The sequence below is a fragment of the Saprolegnia parasitica genome (assembly GCF_000151545.1).
Source record: "Saprolegnia parasitica CBS 223.65 unplaced genomic scaffold supercont2.13, whole genome shotgun sequence".
NCBI lineage: Eukaryota > Oomycota > Saprolegniomycetes > Saprolegniales > Saprolegniaceae > Saprolegnia > Saprolegnia parasitica.
Window position 1 is genome coordinate 28,825 of NW_012156407.1, and position 466 is coordinate 29,290.

Here is a 466-nt window from a genome sequence, read left to right on the forward strand (position 1 = left end):
ATTGGCGCTGCTTGCGGCGACGCTTCCGCTGCGTCCACGCATCGAACTCCGGTGCCCGATCCGACAGGCGGCGCCACTGGCCTCGCTCGTCGCCGTCGTCGGCCCATCGCTCAGCAGCGTCGCTCTCCATTTGAGCAGAAACGGTGTGGCTAATGACCGAGGCCGAGCGATGAGCGACCTTCTCTTGCAGGGCTGCCCACATCTGCGTGAAGTGATCATATCCGTCGTGCCCAACCGGGCGAACCAACTGGTCGAGCTCAGCGATGCGCTCGGTGTCGTTGCCCACCCGCATGTCGAAGTATTGGATATCAACCTGCAGCACGCGACCGCCACGCCGCGACTGGGGTACCTCTTGGCCGCATGGCTCTCGACACCACCGAGCCGCTGCCTCCTAATCAGCCACGTCGCCCACATGGACGAGCGTGCTGCGATTGCATTTTGCGATGCGCTGCAAGCCAACTCGTCA